At 44.3% G+C, this 21,325-nt stretch overlaps 2 non-coding genes across 2 annotated transcripts; both read right to left on the bottom strand.

Annotated features, from left to right (window-relative positions):
• Nucleotides 1-391: 391 nt before the first annotated feature.
• LOC147698264 (U6 spliceosomal RNA) lies at nucleotides 392-498 on the bottom strand. The gene has a single exon (XR_015299496.1). It is a non-coding gene; the product is annotated as a U6 spliceosomal RNA (small nuclear RNA).
• A 1,196-nt stretch (nucleotides 499-1,694) lies between these two features.
• LOC147698263 (U6 spliceosomal RNA) lies at nucleotides 1,695-1,801 on the bottom strand. Its single transcript, XR_015299507.1, has one exon. It is a non-coding gene; the product is annotated as a U6 spliceosomal RNA (small nuclear RNA).
• Nucleotides 1,802-21,325: the final 19,524 nt, after the last annotated feature.

Genomic DNA, 21,325 nt, shown 5'->3' with positions numbered 1-21,325 from the left:
ATCGCCCAAAGGCAACCAGGTGCGTGCCTTGGGAACCCGACCTGGTATACCCCTGTGAGAAATCCCATCCAGGTACTAACCAGGCCCGACCCTGCTTAACTTCTGAGATCGGACGAGATCAGGAGCATTCAGGGTGGTATGGCCGTAGGCTGCAGGATACAAGGTGAGAGTCAGGCATCCCGCCGCAAGGGGCCCAAGTGGAGAATAAGCAAGCATCCGCCCAGAGTTGCAGAGTGTGAACCCGTGAGACGAGTAGGCACCGGTATGAGAATTCTCGAGTCCATGGAAGTTTTTAAGCCCAAGACCCACCGAGGCGGGGAATCGAACTCAGGTCCAGGACCAATCTCAGCCACCGGGACTGCCGCCTCCAACCCCTGAGCTACACATCTCCACTAACATGGAACGCTCCACGAATCTTGTGTGTCCTCCTTGCGCAGGAGCCGTGCCAATCTACTCTGTATCTTTCCAAATATGTATACGCGCTGCCGAAGCGAGCACTGGAATGCCTGCGGGAACCCAGCAGCAAAGCCACAACCCCCGAGCCAGCAGCGTCCTCCGCTCCAGAACCAGGCCTGCACAAGGAGGCAGGCCAGCCGACAAGAGCCGGCTCAACACCGACGCCGAGAGCGGGGGACCCAAACACTGTACGGGAAGATCCGGGATCGGCCAGGAGGCTCGAATCGCCAGCACGGCCAAAGGAGAGGGAACCCGGGGCGGAAGACCCCGCCGGGAACCAAAAACAGGAACGCACCACGACTTGCGTGGCAACCACGCGCGGGTGCCAGGCACCACACCACTGCAACGTTCCAAAACAAGGCCATGCGCCGCCGAGCGCCCATGAGCACCCCGGCCCTGCCCAAGCGCCTCCTGCCGAGGAACCGCGATCTCAGAGGGCACGGGGGAGATGCGTCCAGCAGACCGAAAGGCCACGCGAAAGACCGGTAATCAGGACCCGGAAGGAGGAGTAGAACCCGGGCCGGAGGGCCGAGCCCCCCTCCGTGAACAGAGACCTCGGAGGCAGACCGAGCCGAGGCCCTAGGCGTCGAAACACCACCGGGGCAGGGCGAGACCATGCCACGAAGGCCAGACCCGACTCCGTCGGCCCCCGGGGGAAGACAGCCCGAAGGGCCAGGACCGGTGACACCCCCATCAGGGCGCCCAACCCGACCAAGACCCGGGGACCCAAGCCCCGGCAAATGGAAAGCCACACGAAAACGTGCAGGGGCCAAGCCAGTCACCTCAACCAAGTTTAGTAAAAGTGCTGCTGAAGCGAGCACAGCAAAAAGACGGCCGGCCAGGAAGACATCCAGCAACCCCCGAAGCACGAGGAGCTGAGCGTCCGCCGGAGAACCCAACGACCTCCAAACGGCCCGGCGCCAAAGGACACCCCCCCCTGAAAGCACCAGAGGGGAGTACCGGGACCAGGCACACGCCCCCCCGAAGGAGGACAAGCCCGAGACGAGGACCGAGGGGACCACCCTACATAGGCCCGGAAGCCGACGGCCGAGAGACACCGCCAGATGTGAAGCCACATTCCCATGTGGGGGGGACAAAAATGAGGCCGTGAGGAAGCACACGGCCAGACAGGGCACCCCAAGACCCACACCCGGCGACTAAGAACCACCAGGCGGGCCAGGAGCCCCGTCCCCACCCAAGGTCCCAGAAAGACCCACAGTCGAGACCAGGGAAGGAGAAGGCAATTGGAACGCTACACGAAAGAACGTGTCAACCATGCGCAGGGGCCCTGCTAAACCCCTCAAGATCGTTCCAATGTTAGCAAATGTGCCGCTGAGGCGAGCACCACCAACCTTCCGAGAAGGCGGCCCCCGCGGCAAATCGCAAGACCGGACACCGGCCAGTAAGCTCAAGGAGCCCACGAACTCTAACAGCAACGTCCCAAGAAGGAACGCAGCGGAGGCGCAGCCTCGATTCCCAGGGTGGGAGAAGGCCAGCCCGAGCCCGGGAAAAGCCAGAATTCGCAACTGTGTAGTCCAGAGCGCCCCCCGTGGAGGCGGATACCCCGAAATCCGGGGGGGATCGTCGAGGGGCCCCACCCCAGACAAGGCGAGACTCTCTCACCCCTAGGGACGTAAAATACCGCTGTGGAACCCTCCAGGTGATCCCTGTGAGGCGTCCACTCCCGGGCCCCCACAAGGTGGAGGCCAGGCATCCATAGCGTTGTGGGGGCCGCAACGGTGAACAAGCAAGCAAATGCCCCGAGATGCAGAGTGGGCACCCAGCTAGGAATAGGCACCGAGACGAGGATACACCGGTCGGTGGAAAATTAGAGCCCAAGACCCCGCGAGGCGGGGATCTGAACCCCGGACCCGGGCTAGACCTCAGTAACAGGGTCTGCTGCACAATCCACAACCTGGCGCGTGACCACTCCGCACAGGGGCCACTCACAAGCTTCCGTCGCGTAAGCGAACCAAGGAAGGCGCCCAACACCCCCTAAGGGACTCAAGGCGCCGGTATGAAAGCCCTAAGCCCACCTCACCCGGTATGCCCAGGCCGACTCCCCACCGGGGACCAACCAGGCCCGATCCAGCCCCTTCACTGAAAGCGAACGAGACCAGGCGCCCACAGGGCGGAATGGCCCAATGCCTCAGGGGTACCCTGGCACCCCCAGTGAGACGACCCCCCCGGATACCCCCAGGTGGAGGAATACGAGAAGCAGCACGGGAGGCTACGGGTGGGCAAGGCACCGAGGCGAGGAAAAAACCGTGCCACGGTCCCCTCATGGGATAGCACTACAGCCCTGGGCGGATTCGAACCCAGGCCTGTGAGGGCAGTCCGCCCCAGAGGCACAAGAACCACTTCAGAGTCCTCGTACCTCAGTACTTTAAATTATCAGTTCCGTGGGATTTTGAGCCCAAGACCTGCCGAGGCGGGGAATCGAACCCTGGTCCCGGGCTAGACCGCTGCATCAGGGTCTGCTGCTCTAACCATTGGGCCACACTTCTCCACTCCCAAATTATTATTAATAATTGCCGCCGAACCTCCGGAAAGGGAAGGCTCCGTCGAGGCCAGGACTCAATGAGGCCGAACCCGGCACCCTGAAGAGTCCGCGTGCCGGGAGAAGTTGGAGAAAGTGGCCCACTGACAGAACAGCGCGAGCCCCACGGACCCACGCCCGGCGTACCAAGGTCACCGGGCCCCTCAGGCTCATGTACGTAAATGTGTCCCCGGAACAGCTGTCTCCCCCTGAGCGCGCCCCAGGCGCCGGGGACACGCCGTGCAGCAGTCAAGCCGCCCGAGGACGGCATACACTAGCAGAGGGGGCCTGAGGAACAGAAAAACCACACTGCACAAGCAGGAACGGAACCTTCGTGGGGGCAGAGCCTTACCTGCTCAAGGGCGCCTGCACCGCACCGCGAGCCGCCGCGTCCGTCAAAGCACCTCACCGCCCCGGCCGCTACACCGGCAGCAACAGGCAGAGTGAAGCCCCGCCCCCAAGAGGCGGGAAATCCTAGCCAACCCCATCGCAGCCCACCGCCGCGGGACCTAGGGAATTGAAATTCCCGTCCGGAGGCGGAAGCGACCAGCGCCGAGGCCCGAGGCTGCAGACTCCCCCGAGGGCCCGCCGACGAGGTAGGAAAGCAATTGGCACTCGGAAAATGCAAAATGCCCAGCGAGCCTCAGGCGAGGCGTGATACACGCCGGCAGACCCCCGGTCTGGCATGGCCGGGAAGCGTTCGGCGCTGGCAAAGGCCTGGAGACGCCGGGGATAGAACCCGGCGCCTCCCCCACGGAAAGTATGCGCGCTACCACTGTACTTCAGTAGCCAAGAGTACCAGGGAAACGCGCCGCACCACCGCGTGCAGGGAGACAGTGGAGAAGGTGGAGCCCATGCGATGAGGAGCCCTAAAGAGCCCCTCAACGGAAATGGCATCGGGACGAGAATATCAGGTCCACAGCCCTCGTCCACAGCTATTACAGCGCGAGCCCCAAGGGCCCACGCCAGGCGTTTCAAGGTAACCGGGGCCCCCGCATACACACAGGAAAACCCCCAGCGCCGGACCCAAAGCACACCCAGTGGCCAGGGTCCCATAGTAACGACCTGGGGAAAACACGGGAATGTAGCAACACCCCATCTCCCCGGCCGCCCCCCCCCCCCCCTGTAGACCCCTGGCACGCTACAGCAGCACCTAACCGGCCCCACAGGACCGGGGGAAGGAAGAGGGGGGGGGGATTTTTTTAGGCATAAGGCACCAGAGACCGCTAGAGCAGGTCCACAACCCTAAAACCCAAGGGACAGCTCACGCCGGCCCATCTTACCTGTACCGTGCTCTGGAGAGAATCGTGCAGAACAAAAAAAACAGGCTGATTGGTTGGGCCGGCCCGCCTCTTATAGAGGTCAGGTGGGACTGGTCGGCCATGTTGGGAGGGGGTGGGAGGTGGTTTCTTTTTGCTTTGGAGGGTTCTGTTGTGGAGCTAAAGCTCACTTTGTAACTCAGGGGGCGAGGAAGACTAACGAGGAGGTAATCAATATTTCTACCTAAACTGAATGTTACAAAGGGTACTTTGCTCAACACTTTGCCAGATTTAAGGCCTAATTTATATCCTGCTGGATGGTTACTCCTTCACAACGGTGATGGATATCCCATATGCCTCAATGTAAATTCCATTGTATCTATGGAGAAGCGCACCCAGAAAGAAATATTGTCCATAGAAATACAATACATGCTTCAAAATATATGTTTTATTTCGTCTTCACTTTTTATCCATATACATGTTTTTTGGTCATTTTTTCCAATAGACAGTCAGTCACAGAAAACATCCAGCCAACGCATTTCATTCAAAACAAACTGTTTATACTTCATCAGGGCTCTTGTACATTTTATTGAAGACCTTTTCTATTTCCTTTTCACGAGCTTTGGAATATTGTTATATATAAGATGTTCAGTTCTACTGCCACCCTGTGCAGACTAAAGGATACTTATCAAGGTATCATCTCTGGAGGTATGTCTCCTTAATATAATACAACATTTCCAAACAACTCTAAAATGCCATTTGAATGGATTACTTTATTGAAAAAAGAGGGAATGACCCAGAGCATCTCATATCTAACAATATTCGAAAAGGTCAAAAAAAGGAAACGGTAAAGGTCTTCAATAGAATAATCACAAGCCCTGATGAAGTTCAAAATTGTAGCTTTTAACAAAATACGTTGGCTGAATGTTCTCTGTCGATGGATGTCTTTTGTATAAATGAGAAAAAACATATTTATGGATACATGGTAAAGAAGCAATAAAACATACATTTCTAAGCATATAATGGATTTCTGCTGCCACTATTTCTTTCTGTGTGCACCTAACCATTTGTGATTACAATTTGTTGCCCACTGGACAGTGGTACGAAACAACGGCAGAAACCAAAAAAGAAGTGCAAAGGGCCCTCTCTTGTTGGAACTCTGATTGAGGTTTGGTCTCGCTAGTCCGCATTTGTGCATTTGTTGGTTCCCATTATATCTGATGGTAACACTGCCATGCACACTAATTGTGTGAATGTGAGGAAGCTGGTGTGGGATATAAGTTAGGGGTCTATAAGTATAGCAGGCGGATCACCACCGCCCATATGGCGGTGGCGATCCGCCCGCCATTTCCCACCGCCCGCTTACCATTTCCCCCGTCATATTACTATGGTGGGAGGACCCCGGCGGACAGAAAGACCGTCCGTCGCTTTTCCACCCATCGACGAGTTGACCAGTGGAAAAGCGGTTTATTATGGTGGCGTTGTCTGCAAGACACTGCCATCCATAAGTTTATGCAGGCGGAGATGTGCCTTTCCATGGTGGCATTGCCGTCATGGAAATGTATGCAGTGTCTGTATGTGGGGGCATGTTGTGGCCCCCAGGGTGTTGGGGGGTGGGGGGTGCACATGGAGATACCTATGGTACCCCTACATTTGCATGCACAACATGGCAGGCACCGCGCAGTGCCTGCCACATTGTGCATGCAAATGCACAACATGGCTTTTTTTACATTGCATTGGGTGCTGCTGAAAGCACCACTCACGGCAATGTAAAAAATGCTGGATGCGCCCGCCAGTGTGGCAGGCACATCCCGGGACCGCCGCACATATTGCGGTACAGAAGGGGGTGGTGATGGGGTGGGGTGGCACATATTGCGGGCGGTCCCTTTTGCCATTACGGTGGTGGACGTAATAGACCCCTTGGCATGGGGCTGGTGTGGGAGTATTGGGTAGTGATTATGTAGAACAATAAACTGTCGGCGGACAAAGGTAGGACAATATATTAGCCATACTGCCTGCCAACTGGGCAGCCTCTTGGTAAACTACTCATGCAAGAAACACTTTGATGTCAGCCTCTGGCATCCTAAAAAGTAAGCAACTTCCTCTTTGTACATAGGAAACAAAGTCTTTATTCCAACTAAGATAAATCCAGTATAGGGGCAACAACAAATGACTGGCACATGCTGATGTGACTGCATTACCAACTGCGTCTGCTGTCCGTTTCAGAATTCCCAATGTAACACACATTGAGAATTCTGAAATGGCAAGCAGCACGAGGCAAAACACACCTTCTCTTTTCTTTAATAAAAACAAAATCTTAAGTATAGAAATGTTTAGAACAGAGAGTCCAAAGAAGACAAAATACAATAGGAACCTCGCCCCCATGATAACTTGAAAGAAATATGGAGAAAAAAAACAAGAAAAAGAAAAGCTAGAAATAGTATTTAAACTACTAATGCACAACTCACAGAACTATAAACACCACCTTATAGCAATAAAAATAATAATACAACTAATAAAAAGACATAATTTAAATACCAGTTGAGCATAACCCTGAAAACAAAAATTCCTAGGCACAACATCATTTCTAAATTTGACACGAAATTGTCTTTTAAGCCACAGCCTTCTATACACACTCTCACTCTAACACCACCACAATTGGCTAATCACACTCTTACACTCACATAACAGTTGCCTACTCCTACATACACTCTGTGTACCTGAAAATGAAACATCACACTTCTCCTGAAAACCATCTCATGAACTTTTTATGAGTCTGGGTTTGTTCATACCCGTACCCACCTTTGCCCACACATTGACAATTCCACCATTGATCGTTAGATAGTTTCACAGCAATACCATCTGCACTTATCTCCTGAACCACTTGCACAGGTTTAAACTTCAAATACCACTTCTTTACCATGTTGGTAGGAAACCTTACAGTGTAATCCCAGTGAACCTACAGGGGTTATTGTGGTATGCCTGCAAACTCACCTCTGATGGACTCAGTCACCAACCTGTTCATCCTCTCAACATGTTTGTTAATTTAAGGGATTATAAAAACTGCTCCTTTTATTCTTAATTTCAGAATCTTCAAGAAATTCTATCATTTTGCTTGACATGAACTGTACTCTATTTCCAACACAAGTGCAGATGGAAACCCTTCTTTAGAGAGATGATCTGTAAAAATCTGAATCCCAGATTTAGGATTGGGTTCACTCACAAACTTCACCTCAGATCGTTTAGAAACGTAATATGCCACCACAAGCAAATATTTCCTGTTGAACTGGTAAAATGATAAAGGGCCCAGAAAATCCACACTTAGCCCATCCCAAACACTCTCGGAGCACAAACCCTGTCCCATATGTGGTTCCTGCACTGCAAGCCCTTGTCATTAGTGTGACACACAACACACCTCTCAACCAAGAGTTTCATAACTCTGTCAATGGCCGGCCACCAACATATTTCTCTCAATCATTTTTTGTTGAAGGTCATACCCAGATGACCTTCATGACTCATCGCAAGCAATCTTTTCCTAACAGTGCACAGAGGAACCATCTTGTCACCTCTCAAAAGGGACGAGTCCTCTATAGAAAAATTATTTTGAATTTTGCTGTAAGGTTCAATCTCAGTTATCAAGGAAATTTCAACCATTAAAGTCAATAGATTTAGTCAGCTCTATATCCCTGACAAGTTTATCTTTCCATTCTACCTCACTAACTTGACTGCATACCAACACACAGTAACAAACCAAACAGTCATTACTTTCATCATTCTTCATATCAACATATCAACATTTGAATCGTCATCTAAAATAGATAAGCAAAGAAAAGCAATCTGCCTTGTTATTCCTCCCCCTGCTATATTATCTATATCAAAGTGGTGTTCCAAAAGCTTTTAACAAGAGCAGTCTGGCAGTTGCTTTAGTAGAATTAACCCCTTCCATGCTGGGGCGTTTCCGCCGCTGTGCGGTAAACAAAAGAACAGGGCGGGGCCGTGACGAACCCCAGCCGTCATCAGCACACGAGCGCCGCAGAGCGTGACGGCTGGGGTTCGTCACCAGCATGGAAGGGGTTAACATTACTGCCACTAAGGGTTTATGCTCAGTATGTAACAACAAAGTTGTACTTGAAACATAGGATTCAAACTTCTCCATAGCCCATGTACAAGCAAGCATCTCCTTCTCAATGAAGGAATATTGATGTTCATGATCCTTCAAAGTGCATGAAGCAAAAACAATGGTGTATTCACTGCCTTTTCTTGTGACAATCCTGCATCCAAGCCTACACCTCTGGCATCAACAGTGATGCAAAACCTGTTCCCAGGAACAAAAGGTCCAAATATTCTTGCTCCTGTGCCCCAAAGAAACTGGGAATATTTCTTTAACAATCTGCACATAGATTTGACTATGATGGAAACATTTTCAATAAACTTCATATGAAACTCACACAATCCCATGAATCCCAACAATTGGTCACAACACATTGGTGCTGTAAGCTTTTTCTATTTCTTCTAACAATCAAGGTCTAGGCTTAATCCCTCATCCAGTCATAACATGCCCCATATATTCCACACCTCTGACTCCAAAAACACACATATGCTTCCTGAGGTTTATTCCTTTCAACTTAGAATTCGGCAGCACTCCTCACGGTCACTCAAAATGTTGTATCTCACTCGTCCTGCAGACTACGGTATCCTAATAGAACACCATCACTCCACTCAAACCATCCAGCACTTGACTGATCATTGAAAAACTATTGCAGTGGACTCCAGTAATTCTTTGAAACTGAAAAGCGGTACCTGGTGTAACAAAGTCAGTCAAATGTTGTGGCTCATTTGTCAGAGTCACCTGCTTATACGATGACCTAAGATCAAGCTTAGAATAGACTCTTTCTCCACTCAAGTTAGATACCATATCTATATAAACTATTCTGGGTAAAGGAAATCCATCGACCCATATTGACTTACTGAAAGATCGTAAATCTATGAACATTTTCTTCCCTGCAACAACAATGGATGACAACTACAATGAAGACGCAATTGGTTCAATCACCCCATCCTTACACATCTTCCTCAACCGTTTAGACAACTCCTCCCTTACACTCCAAGGTACACATCTCATCTTATGTTTATCAGGTTCAACACATTCTTTCACTTTGATTATATGTTCAAAGTTTTTGATCTCAACTAATTCTTCTCTAAAGATGTAGAATGTTATTCTAACTACTGTACAACATCACAAACACCTAATATTTCCTTTACTTCCCCAGGCACAAAACCTGTTGAGCATGACGAGGTTTTAACACAATGTCCAAACACCCTTTATGGTCCCAACCTAGAATGTTCAGGACCATCCGTAGAAGCATGCATTTTCCTTTTCACAGATCTTCCATTAAATCTAATTAATATAATAACAAACTATAAAATGCCCCTCAGAATCAATTTATAACCCACCAGGATTAATTTTGGAACCCAATTCAGTCTTGAGGTGAACCATTACACCATCCATGCAAAAGATCCTTAAAACTGGGCACATCCGTTTCATAAAAATTAACACACAATACAAGAATATTAACTTTGTCATAAAAATTTAGGTCATCTTGGCCTTCTGAAACAAAATTGACTCTTCCACTTACTCTCTTACGTGAATTATGACATACTCTGGCAAAATTCCCAATCACACCAGGGGGTTGATTCTGATTCGGGAAAAACCGCTCCGAATAGCCGTTTGGAGCATTTTTCCCGTACGAATCGTACCCTGCAACGTCCCCCGTACGTTCGCTGAAATACAATTCGTACCAGGAGCTGGACTCTATACGAATCGTACAGAGACCGTACAAATCAAATCCCCATACCAATCTCCCTCGGAACCCGCGGTACGCGACATCTGTACGGTTCGCGGTTGGTTTTTCCGACCCAGCAAGTATGATTTGTGTCGGGTACGCACCGTACGACCCTTTTTCTACGGGAGTCCTTTGGCACCCTTGAAATCGCATCCTTATTTGCGATTAGCAAATTGCTAATCGCAAATACGGAATAACTCCCCATTCATTCCTATGGGCCTTTAGGCATGAATGGGGAGTTATTCCTTATTTGCGATTAGCAATTTGCTAATCGCAAATAAGGAATGTGTAGGAATCGCAATTTATTTAGCGATTCCTACATGAATCCCGTTTTGCAAGTCCTTAATAGCGATTCCTTATTAATCGCTATTAAGGACTCGCAAAACGGGACAATGATGAATCTGGCTGTTTATCAGGAGACTTTGGGGAATGTTGAGTAGAAGTAAGTATGTGGCTCCCTGCAGATTTCAGAACTTTGGTCTTAGCATGGCGAAATGTGGAGAAATTCTTTATTTGTCCTCATTTTTGCTGTTTCTATGTGTGCAGCATTGTGCACATGCCCCTTAGTTGTTGAAGGAAGAGCGATTTTAAGCAATAATTTTGTTCAAATTGACTAAATGCTATTGAGCAACAAGTAAATCATTTAGGAACTGTAGGTATTGATTGATGGTTATTTAGTTAGCACCTGAATAGTACTTTTGTAAGGGGTACTCAACACAACATATTTCACTCCCTAATTATGTTAAAGATAGATGCTAATATTCAACTGAAGGTTGAAATTTCATAGATTTAAAGAATGGTTAAAATCCACTTCCCGCTCAAAGCTCAAATTTACTTCAGGAAATCAGGAAAGGCTGGGAATTGCGTAGCATTCATTTTAGCAGCAGTAACTAAACATACCACTGTGATTAGAGATAGTTGTCAAATGGCAGGAGAAAATTAAAATGGACAGTATTATATATTTTAATTGTGCCTAAGGCTAGGCAGGTACAACAATTCACAATGTTTTATTTTATAGAAGGAATGTATCAAACCATAGTCAATGAAGTCTCCTCGCAAGAGATTCCCCTGACCTTGGTTTGATTCACTCCTGTCACGACACTAGTCCAAGTCAAATATGTGGTACAGTGTTTTTATCCATTTTCAATTTATTAACTTTATTTCGGCCACTAGGGCAAAAAAAGTGCAAGAGCGATAAAACAAATAATGTACACTTATAGTTAAAAATTTGGATAACTCCCAATCAAAGAAAACACACAGTGCATAGGAGTTTCAGCAGGGATGTAGAGTTATGTTTAAAACTGTGTTCAACCCATTAAAAACAAAATAAAAGCAACCATCCCAATATGAGCTGTAATTTTCTTTTTTTTTTTTACAAAGGCTAAAAGTATAAGACAAAGATACAAGCCCCCAAGCATGAGTAAACAGTTTCTCGACCTGTGCAAATTCAGTGCATTTGTTTTTCCCCGTGATATCTACTTTAGACAGGCCCGCCAAATGTGCCAAATGCAACTTGAGGACTGTGATACAGCAAAGACAATTGGTGGATGGGTGTCGTAATTTAAAACTCTGTAGGCCTCAATGCAGAGCACAAAGCCCAAATTCTAGCCTAGCTGGAATAACCAACGCTTGCATGGCAGTCGATAGGCAGGACAGCGGAGCAAAACATGTAGATCGGCTCCTCCTTGTAGTTACATGCAGGGCATTCACCCCTTTGGTCTTTCAACCATTTGCTAGTGAATGCTAGTAGTGTAAGAGTCCCTAGTCTGAATTGCACATACAATTTCCTGGCCAGTGGTGGTTGAATGAAATCCAGGAAGTTTCCCTTGCTGTATACATCTTTCACTAGCAGGAATTCAGCTGCCAAACAACCACATGAGGTACTTTCTTGAATGGACACTAGTTTGACTAGTCTATAGCGTTTGACTAGTTCCAACCTCGAAATCGTGGTGCATGAAGTCTCAGGAGTTTTCCAGAGGTCTGACTTGCCTAACTTAGAGGCAAGGTCCCTTATGTGGCAAAGCCATGACATTTTCTTGTTGGTGCATATGGCTAAAAGGTAATTTAACTCAGCCCTGTAAACAGACAATTCTGGAGTCACCCATAATCTCTGCCAGAAGGTTAGCGGTCTCAGGGAAATCTCTTCATCAAGATACCCAGGTCCATGCGAAGGGGGGCATGGGGGGATACTATGGTGTAGACCGATAAGCTGTTGCATGCCCCCACACCTCCATCCCGTATGATGTGGCACCCCTTGCTTGTACCTTATAGAGTTCCACCACAGGGGGCAGCTGATTTAAAAGCTGAGGTTCTATACAGTTTCATAATTCCGCCCACTGTCTGCATCAGCCTGTCTTGCTTTGCCCAACTGTGGCCCCCATTCAAAATGCTCTGAAAGGTTAGCTCCCATATAATCGAATATCTTCACTCCAGAGGAATGCTGTGTAACGAAGGGTTTGGATGGGTCATGTTAGGGGGGTTGAAGACCTTATATTTCGTTTTTGTTAGATTGATCTTCAGCCATTTTAGCTTATAAAAATTGACAAAGCCATCAAGAGTGCGCTGGATACCCATTGGTGTTTTTGAAAGTTTGTCTGCAAACATCAGTGCGCGAACCTTTCCGGAGACTAGCTTTGGGGGCATCGTTGTCCTCTTTTTTTTTAGATGGTCAATAAGACCATTGATAAAAAGACAAAATAAAGTAGGGGCTAAAAAACACATCCCTGTAGTACATGAAAACAGGAGGTGAGTTCCCCATATTTTCCGCATCACACTTGTGCAAAATTTTACATGTGGAGCCTCTATATAACATTTAGAAGATAAGGAGGGATCCCAAGGTCAGGCCTCACCTTCCTTAGTGTCTCCCGAGGTAATAGGTTGAAGGCCGACTTCAGATCAACAAATATTAGATAGAGGTTGCCACCCTCTTTAGTCACCGTTTTCCAGAAGAGTAGTTGTAGTCTGAATATCTGGTCTACGGTTGGCCTATTTGCTCTGAAGCCGACCTGGTAGGGACTTAAAAGTTGTTGTTCTTCCAGCCACCCCTGAAGGAGGTCCAGAAGCACCCGGCCGAAGAGGTTTTAGGTGATGTCAATTAGGCTGATTGGCCAGTAGTTGGAGGGTGAGAGGGGACAACCTTTTTTGAACATGGGAACTGTCTCAGCCCCTCGCCAGGTATCGGGGGATCCATGCCCTTCAGGATGGCGTTAAATAGGGTGCACAAATATGGGACCCATATTTTGCATTCTTCACAGAAGAGGTCTCCCGTTAATTTGTCTAGACCTAGCGCTTTATTATGGTGAAGCTTGTTAATAGTGTTTTCCACTTCGATCATAGTGATCTTCATGTTCCCCTCTTGTTGGAACTTCGGTGCCCCACTGGAACTAGCGGTGTTGCCAGGCCCCACCATCCCTGGAGGATTACAATGCGCCAAAATGAGTCTCCCAAGCTTCAGGCCCTATATTAGGCTCAATGGCCGATTTCCCTTATCTGTTGCCCAAGCTCACTATTGCCCAAAAGGTTTTCAGATCTTTGTCATTCAGGGCAATCCTGAGAGATTCCCACTTCTCTAGTTCCCAGTTGTTTTTTTCCTGCTGGGTGGTCCATTTCTACCTGGCCCTGGAAAGTTTAACTTGTGGCCTTTCCTTCGCCTTCACTGCACCCAGAAGGTCCCACTTGGCCTTGCGACACTTATCGTTAATCCAGGCGCATTTGTTTCGGCAATATTCCCTAGTACGCACAACCGGAAAAAATACATCCGCCAGTATTGAGGTAAGCTCTGCGTGTATTTTCCCTGGCTTATCTAGATCCAAGGTGGGACCCTCCACCTGTGCTGCCTCCCCCATTTTGGTTATGAATGGAATTGCTAGCTGATAAACTTTAGCCAGCTTGGAAGGAGATTGTTTTAAGTGGCCCCATCTGACATTTCTTCTATTGTTTGTTACTGTTATTACACTGGTCACATTTAGAGGGACAGAGGGAGATTTAGAAATGCCAAGGTCCCATGGTTTTAAAATCATAATCAGGGCATGCGGTTCACTGTCCTGCCTCTGTGTGATAAAAAAGTCAAGGACCTTGTCCCAAAGTCTTTTTTCCACCATGATGTAGTCAATTAGGGAGGCTTGACCTACTCTATCAAATGTGGGCTGCCCTGGCTGATCGGATTTAGTCCGGCCAGTACATGTCCTTAATGAAAGAGCTAAAGTGAGTGAGTTAAGCTGTATGGCCAGGGGAGACCATACTTTAATGGGAGTGGTCAGGGGGTCGGGTACACAGGTCTTCTTCCGTATGGACTCAGGGAGAAGGGTCAGTGAGGGGTTCAAAAAGGCAATTAAAATCACCCCTATGATCAGCCATATCCCTGGGTCCAAGGTTGGAATGAAATGTCCTAATTGCCCAATGGTGGCAGATTCTTGCTTGTTGTTAACAGGACAAGAATACACGTTAATTAAGGTGATTTTTGTCTTTGTGGGAAAAGAGATCAGGACATACTGAATGTCATTTGTGGGTGTTATCGTCTGCTCTGCTCTGCAGCCAAGGTGGGTGCCCACCCAGATGGATAAACCTCCCGAGGGGACTCAGCAAAGCATTAGTTAATTGCAAGAGGGAATTGGATCTAGCTGATCTTTGGCGAAATCAGTATCCCAAAAAATGTAAATTCTCATTCTTTTTTTGCTACATGCAAATCTGCTTCAAGATTAGATTTTTTTCTTTCTACGCTTAGTCTGAAACTAATTAAATACAAGCATATACAGAATGCTTTTTCCAATCATACTATGGTTAAAATAGAAGGTACAGGAATTAAGATAGAGAGACCTGTGAGTAGATTGCTTTTTAATAAAGTTAACCTAGAAGATGAAGAATGGTGCACAGAGTTACATAATAATATTTTAAACTACTTCAGGATGAATAATAATACTGCTCAAGTAGAGAATGTTTGGGAAGCCTTTAAGTCAACTATTCATGGATATATTATGACTAAAGGCATTTAGCTAAAAAAAGTGACATCCCAATGAAGGATGGAGATAAAGGCTGAGTTACAATAGGCAATCATTGCACTAATGCAAATTAAAAATGCTGCAAATAAAGAATTATTCAATCAGGAAAAAATACACATGCAAGAATATAACTATACTGAAGGCTATATTGCAAATACCCCATATCTCTAAAATGTATATGAAGAAAGCAAATATGTGGGTAGACTATTGGCTTGGCAGTCGGGAGAACGACAAGTTAACAATAACAAATAGAGATAGAAGTCTTTTTAACAGATCCACTAGATATCCAGTGTGCTTTTCTTCAACATTAAGAGACAATATATAAGTCACAATATCAAGTGGATATCGCTCGACTTAAGCAGTTTTTAGATAAGTTTCCTATTTCACGGTTGAAAAAAAGGTCATGCCCAAAACCTGTTAGCTAAATTCTCCATAGAAGAAATAGATAGGGTGGTGAAATATCTATCCTATGGTAAATCTGCAGAGGGGGCTGGCATTCCAGCACCACTATATAAAAGATTTGCCTCAATTTTAAATATGGAAGTGTTAAAACTTGCAAACCATTTACTGGAAGGAGGTGAGATTCCACAATCTTTTCAAAGAGATATTGTAGTTAGTTTCTAAAAATAAGGAAAATCTTACATCATATAGGCCAAATAGTCTTCTTTTTTTTAGTTTACATTTATTGAGAGAAACTGAATAAACACAGGAAAAACGTCATATATAATAAGATTATAATCTTTAACAAATAACAACTTATAAAAGAACGACAAGGGAAGGAAATACGGGCGAGGGAATTAGGAAGGAAGGAAAAACAAGGGAAGGAATATACAATATGATATTGTGACATTAAAAGTTAAAATATAAGCATAAACAAGGCATTTAAAATATACAGAGTACCCGTAGTAAGCAATACAACGAAATGAGTAACCATAAGAGCGTATGCGAGTGAAATATAAAGACAACACATGCGTCAAGCAGGTTTACGGATTTTATCAGAAGAGTTAACCTGTACAGCATTAATTGAGGCAATGCACGATAAATATGTGGATAGATGCAGCCATAACAGTTCTCTTTTAATGGATAGAGATAAGGGAACAACATAGCTAGTGTCTAGTCTGTGATGAAATCAAACAGCATTCCACTATGCCCTGAAGTAGACTTTGTCTGCCTGATTCCAATTAGAAGTTATGAAGGGGGGCTATTGCTAATAATAAATCAGTTAGTTTGGGGTTGGAGGATGTATGGGGCCATGAGGATGATAAAGAGCCTAAGAAAATGTTAGTAGGCGAAAATGAGATTTGGGTTTTAAACATTTTGTTGATTTGGGACCAGACTAATTGCCCAAAAAGAAAATGGGAGGACATTCAAACAGCATGTGCTTTAAATCAGCAAGTGCACAAGGACAGGACCGGCAAGCAGAGGAAGAGTTTGGAGAAAAAGAAGCTAGTTTTGCAGGAGTGAATAAAATGCGTTGGTAAATGAAAAAAGGGTTTGTGAAGTGTTTGCAGATCTGGAAGTCTTATGAATCTTGAGCCACAGTTTATCCCAAAAAGTGATAGGCCAACATTCATCTAAGTCTTTTTCCCAAGCCAAATCAGCCTTCCTTTTGTTCCTATTAGAGGGTAGAAATAAGCATTTATATAAAGAAGAAGCCGAAGATGGAGCCAAAAATAATGGAAAAAGAGTTGCACATCTGGAAGAGGGAATTGAGTTAGACGGTAGGGAAAGAAGATACTGGGACAAAGATGAACAAAGTAAATCATTTTGAGCATTACAAGAATATGGTAAAGAACATTTTAATTGAAGATCTAAAAAGGATATAGGAGCATTATTGAGTATTAGCTGAGAGATCCAGAGCAATCCTTTGAGTCTCCAAGTTTTCCAATAGATGGTACGATTTTTGATACGTAGTAAATTATTATGCCAGATGGGCTACTGATCTAATGAGGAAGATGAAGGATAGGCGGAGGGAAGAGGAGGAGTAAGGATTTTACGTGTATGAGAAATTACAGGAAAATGAAAAAGAGAAATGTTATTATTAAAGGCAAGAGATTCTTTAAAGTCAAAAGGGTCTACAAAATATTTTTCGATATTCAACCAGACAAGAGGATTAATATATTGACCAGGAGACAGCCAGCGAGAAGATTGTTTTAAAGAAAAGGCATAATGATATGAAATAATGTCAGGTAATGTACGGCCTCCAGATGTCTTGTCAGCTTTTAGAGTGGATGGGGATATTTGAGGAGATTTGCTTTTCCAAAGGAATTTAGTTAAAATATAGTCAATTTTCTTAAAGTAGACTACAGGAATATGTACCAAAATCATGGAGAGCAGAGAAGTAATCAAAGGTGAAAGCATCATCTTGATGGATCTAATCGTCCCCACCAAGAGAGAAAGAATGGGTGCCAGCGGTCAATAGAGTCAGATAAAGTCTTAGTAATATATGATCAAAATGTATCTTTAAAGTTTCTGGAATGTATGAAGAGAACCATAAGCCTATATATTTTATCTTAGAGGTTTGCCAAGAAAAGCCCATATGTATGAGGTCTTTTTTCAGACAGAGTGTATTTAAGGGAAGAACCTCACATTTGTCTGAGTTGAGACGATAACCGGAAAGTTGAGAGAAAATGTCAACTTGAGATAAAAAAAGAGGGGATGGAAGAAGACGGATTAGAACAATATAAAAGAATATCAGACAATTTGACATGAGAGGTATTGAGCTGGAAACCAGTAATGTTAGCATCTAACCTAATTTTAGTTAAAAAGTGTTCTAAAGCTATTATAAATAAACAGGAGAGAGGGGGCATCCTTGAAGCAGTCCTCTAAAGAGTGGAAAATAGTCTGAAGTTTTGCCATTAACAAAAATAGAAGCTCTGGGACCTGAGTAAAGTAGAGAAATAATAGATATTAGTTAAGGAGGAAACCCTATCCATTTTAGCTCCTGAAACATGAAATCCCAGCCAATCAAACCCCTTTTCTGCATCTAATGCTATAGCTGCAATGGGGTAATCAAGAGAGGAAGCTTTACCAAGAATTTTAAAAAAGACTCTGGAGTTATCAGATGACAGATGACCTTTTACAAATCCAGATTTTTCCGGGCCTATAAGATTAGGTAAGATAGGATCAATGTGAAGAGCCAGAATTTTTGCAAGGATCTTATAATCCAACTTAACTAAGGAAATTGGCAGATAATCTTTGCAGAGAGATGGATCTTTATTCTCTTTAGATATTCAGCAGATCATGGCCTCTTGAAATGTTCCAGATGATGAGCCAGTCATGATAAATGCATTATAAAGTTATATTAGATGGGGGAGTAGGAGATTCACAAAATGAGTGTACAATTCAATGGTAAATCCATCCGGACCTGGAGTTTTCCCTCTTTTCAGTACAAAAACTGCATGCATGATTTCGGACAGAGTGATGTCAGATTCTATAGAAGATAAGTCAGTATCATAAGGTGAAGGAGGCTCAATGGATTGAAAAAAAGTAGACAGTTTGGTTGTTGTTCAGGGGTATATAAGTTTTTGAAAAAAGAAACAGATTCATTCAAAATATTGTTGTCTTTAAATAAAGATATTGTTTTAGAAAGAAAAGGGGCCCCTTCCTAATGAGATAAACCCTGGCAAGGAAACGACACTGGGGTAAAGAGGGGGCAAAAATACACCGGGTTTTGTGCCTGTTGTTTTTGAGAGAGAAAACTTGTAGCTAATGACTAAACTCACACTCTAATTGTGTTGATATATTATAATGTTTTATTACTTATTGTATCATCTTTTTTTATAGAAGGTATTTTTTAGTCTTGTTATAATTTACTACATACAAAAAAGCCAATACATATAACATGATATGAAAAAACAGACAGTTAAACAAATTTATGTAAAATACAGAAGTGCATTCCCATTTCAACGCGTTTCGGCGTGAGCCTTCTTCAGGAAGTCTGTATTCAAGCACAGTTATATTAACTTGTAACCGATGGAGTACCACTGGCAACTCGAATCGGAGGTATTATCGGTAATGGAGATCTCCCAACTGCGGTGTGGGTTCCCTGATATTTACGCTGGTGGAGGCCTATATCATTCCAGAAAGTGAACCTTGCACTTGCGGAGGGCAACGTTGGATGGGAAACTAACAACGTCCGCCCGGGAATACTTGATAAAATGATGTGTTCTCGCCGAACAGAAGTTACTGTTATAATGTTGGATGTCAACGAATCGTCAAAATTACGAAGTGAACTCCATCGTGAAACTGATGGCTGGATGCATAGTGCGGGCGGCCGTCTGACTGACTTGCAGACGGCCCAAAACCCAGTGTATTTTTGCCCCCTCTTTACCCCCAGTTTAAATAAAGATATACCTGTGTTGTTCCGTAAAGATTCTATTTTAGTCCTCTCATGCCTTATTTTTAAGTAATTAGGTAACAATTTCCCCATCTTGTTTTGGCCTCCATAATAATGAGCAATGCTTTTTAAAAGATAAGAGGATGCAGCTTCAGTAGATATTTTATTAAAAGTGAATTTTGCTTCAATAAAGTTTTAACACAGATTCAGAATTCGATTGGTAATACGTGTATTCATGTTGTTTGATCTTTAAAAGAGTCCCAAATCATTACAGGGGAAGAATTTGGGGTAGAGTTGTGGGAATAGAATTCAGAAGCAAAGGAGTTGAATTGGCTTGTAAAATTAGGATCAGATAATAACACATTGTTAAAACACCATCTATGTGCATGTGGGGAAAAAGGTATCAATTCAAAGTCAACAAATACTGGGTCGTGAAATGATATTGAAATAGAGCCAATTTCAGAATGGGAGACTTATTGAGATTGGGATTTACTAAAGAAGAGTAAACGGGATTGTGAGTGAAGAGGAGGGGAGTAAAAACTATATTCTCGAATGTCTGGGTTGCAAAGCCTTCAAACATCAATTAAGGATTTGCGGTGAATAGAGGAAGTAAATTGTAAATTCATCCTTGTGTTATCAGAAGAGTTTCTATCTAATATGGAATCATAAACCTGATTGCAATCACCACCAAAAATAATATATTCATCATCAAACAAAAGAAGTTTATCAGATATAAGAGTCCAAAAGATATTATCAACATTGACTGGCGCATACACATTAAAAAGAACAAGAGGTATTTGCTTTATTACTAGTTTGACAATTACCCAATGTCCTTCTAATCAATTTCTTGATGAACAACTGACATCTGATATTTCTTATGACACAAGATAGAGACTCAATGTTTCTTACCTAGAGCAGGGGAAGTAAAAACATTGCCTACCCAACTTCGTTTCAAATTACATGCTTCAATGTCTGATAAATGTGTCTCTTGAATTTAGCACTATCAGCATTTAATCTAGCTAGATGGTTAATACCCATTGTCTTTTTATGGGGTTATTTACTCCTTTAACATTCGATGTTACGACTATGAAAATAACCAATCTAATTGAGCATGAATAATCATTATGTAAACAATATAAGAATTAGAAATATTGTTGAAAACAGGAAAATAATTAGATAAGAAAAGGTTGAGAAAGAAACTCAGGATTGAAGAGAGGGAAGAAAAAGGCACAAGAAAGTTGTTGTAAGGTATATAAAAGAGAGAGGAAAAAGGAAGGAAGAGAGGAGCAAGGGAGGAAATGGGGGAGAGCAAAGCATAGAGCAAAGAAACAATACTGAATCTGAATAATACGTATACAATATAAGAACCAGAATGATTGCTGAAATGTGGAAAAGACTTAAGTAAGAAGATGTGAAATAAGAAATTCAGGGACAAAAAGTGGGAAGAGAGGAACACAAAAAGGTTATTGTAAGGTATATGAAAGAAACAAAAAGAAAAAATGGAAAAAGGGCAGGAAAGGAAAGACATAGAACACAAATACAATACAAATCAAACAATTGATAATAGAGAAAATTTTCAAAAAGACATACCACAGAAAAACAGTACGAATTGGGATGGTGGAACCACATGAGGGAGGTAACACATCGGACCAGACTCTATGAGAACGTGGTAAAGGGAAAGCAACCTCCACGCGTATACGAAGGTAACATGAATCAAAGGAGCACAAAACTGCAACTGAAAGAACCCAAAAAGAGGAAATATTAACAGAACACCTCACAACTTAACTAAAAACATCAGGGAAGAGGAAAAACACAAAATAACAATATAACATTGTTGAAGTAGTCAAAACAATATGGTTGAAGAGTGTCCATAACTTCATCTCTGCAAGAAT

The sequence above is a fragment of the Lissotriton vulgaris genome, chromosome 8 (genome assembly GCF_964263255.1).
Source record: "Lissotriton vulgaris chromosome 8, aLisVul1.2, whole genome shotgun sequence".
NCBI lineage: Eukaryota > Metazoa > Chordata > Amphibia > Caudata > Salamandridae > Lissotriton > Lissotriton vulgaris.
This window is presented reverse-complemented; position numbering and strand designations above follow the sequence as displayed.